The sequence below is a fragment of the Berghia stephanieae genome, chromosome 8 (assembly GCF_034508935.2).
Source record: "Berghia stephanieae isolate SIO BIC M18660-M18661 chromosome 8, UCSD_Bste_1.3, whole genome shotgun sequence".
Taxonomy (NCBI): Eukaryota; Metazoa; Mollusca; class Gastropoda; order Nudibranchia; family Aeolidiidae; genus Berghia; species Berghia stephanieae.
In genome coordinates, this window is record NC_088367.1 from 28,909,677 (window position 1) to 28,912,176 (window position 2,500).

Sequence of the window (2,500 nt, forward strand, 5' to 3'; positions counted from 1 at the left end):
GAAAGAGAGTAGAAAAAAGATATGAGTTGGTGAGGAAGAAAGCGAATAAGTAAACACAGGAGCACGCAACTGAGTGGATAAGTAATAGACTCAGTACGTTTTTAAGTTGAAAGCAATTAAATGAGTTATTAGGTGAGTTAGTAAGCAAACTATTATATAACATTACAATAATTATAAAATAAATAATTAATAAAATGAGCATCTCAGTATTTGATTAGATAAGCAAGCCACTAAGTAAGGGGTATTGATGCTATGTGTTTAGGTAAAATACATCCGCCAGCCAAATTGAACATACCAACACACAAAACTGTGTGTAACCTTTAACATTTATAGTTTGATTGATAAACTTCAGTGAAAACTAATCACTAACAGTCTTTCTAAAAATGATAACAAAGAGACGAGTGACGTCAACTTCGTTCCTTCTATATTGGGATATTAGGCGGGCGTCCCAATAACGCATTAGTAGAACACTCACTTCACCAGCAATAAAAAGGACGAGATTCGATTCCCCGGTCCAATCGTAGCCAACGTAAAGTTATAGCCTGGCACCGTAGCCATCGTTAACTTATAGCCTGACACTGACCAAAAAATGACGTCAAAATGCCAGTCTTTGGCCACAAAAGAATACAAATCGTGAGTTGTATTAAATAGTTCAACCAATGAGACCACTTGTTTCCATGAGCTCCACTAACGACAACTGCTGGGTGGTGCAAAAACCAAATAATAACGCCAAAATGCCAGACTTTTTGGGTTTCAGTGTCAGGCCGTAGCCATCGTTATGTTATAGCCTGATACTGAAATCCAAAAGGACTGGAGTTTGACGTCATTATTTGGTTTTTGCACCGCCTAGTGAGTTGTCGTTAGTAGAGCTCATGGAAACAAGTTATTTCATTGGTTGAACTATTGAATACAACTCACGATTTGTTGACGTCATTTTTTGGTCAGTATCAGGCCATAACTTTACGATGGCTACGGTTCTAGTGTCACTAAACCGTATTAACCAGACCATAAATTGTTCAAGGTTACACATAGTTTTGTGTGTTGGCACGTTATACTTCCGGATGGCAATGTTGTGAGTTCTTTACCAACCTCTGCACACCTTGGGCTGCTTGGGTAGATCTGACGGACCTTACTTTACATCTCTAAAGAGTAGCAAACGACGTGTACATATATACAGGTCTGACATCCGAACCCACTTATGGGCCTAGTTTAATTAACACTGTTGTAATGGTCAATATTGTGCGTCATTTTTTAGCAAGGACTATCCCGCACAAATCTTTGGGCCTCTTTTTCGCTCACGAAGTGCCCAAATTCGCGACAAAATATGGGACGAAACCGTTCCGTACATGCTATTTTAAAAAATTAATTACGACGCTGTTTATCGATGAATTTGACTGAAAGTTGGCACACAGTTAGAAAAGAGGTCATTTTAGATTATGTCAAGCGACAAAACTCCTACGATTACAGAAGACCGTTAAAAATAGATTTTTACTCTTTGGAGTACAATATTTCTAAAACTACAAAGAGGAGAGATTTTGTCGCTCACAAGGTTATATATGCACATTTCTTCTATTCATATTTCAAATTTCATTGGATTATGATAAGTACTTTTCCCGTATTCTCACAAAACATCAACCCAATTTGCATTTCAATGAGTGAAAATATGGAGACGGCCATTTTGTTCCCTCATCGCACGACACGAAAATGACGTGAGCGAGGCAAGGCTGCCAGATGGCTAGACTATAACCTGACCAAATTCGACTTCAAAAGTGGCTAAATAGAAAATCATATGGCTTTCAATATTAAGACTGGCCCACTTAATATGAACTAAATTTTAACAAACAGAAAATTGAATAGACTAGGATAAATGTCACTGAGACAAAAATAGATGAATAAAATTTAATAAAAGAAACAAAATTATATATTTGGCCACACACGTGGCCATCTGGCAACTTGTTCCCGGTGACTGACGACACAAATCCTCGCGCGCTTTTTTTAATTAAGGCATTGTTTCATTGTTATGTCATAGGGATAGTAGATTAACTCTCTCTCTCTCTTTCTCTCTCTCTCTCTCTCTCTCTCTCTCTCTCTCTCTCTCTCTCTCTCTCTCTCTCTCTCTCTCCAAATAAATACTAGAAATAACATAAGCCATGGTCTCACTGGACTGGTTGATAATAATTTAGCAGGCATTTTTCGTGTCATTTGTATGGGTTGTAGACACAAAATTACACTTCGGAAAAGTTCCAAATGATCAATATTATGTATATTTTAAAACAAAATTATAGTTGACCCTAGCCATACAGCTCCAAAACTATACAAGTTAGAACTCTTCTGATGTATTCATCATATTTTCTGATAATTTTGCAATAAAATTGCCAAGTTTTAACATCTAATTCCACGTATTAAGCGAAATACAGCCACAAACCAGAATAAAACGCAGAAAAAGCGTCCCATATTTTCGGTATTTTTTTCTCTTTGTGAGTCATCCAAATAAATGACA

At 37.0% G+C, this 2,500-nt stretch overlaps 1 protein-coding gene across 4 annotated transcripts in view; it reads right to left on the bottom strand.

The window, feature by feature from the left end:
- The window catches only part of LOC144978473 (solute carrier family 2, facilitated glucose transporter member 1-like), a 40,535-nt gene that overhangs the window by 8,099 nt on the left and 29,936 nt on the right, over positions 1-2,500 (bottom strand). The window lies entirely within an intron of this gene.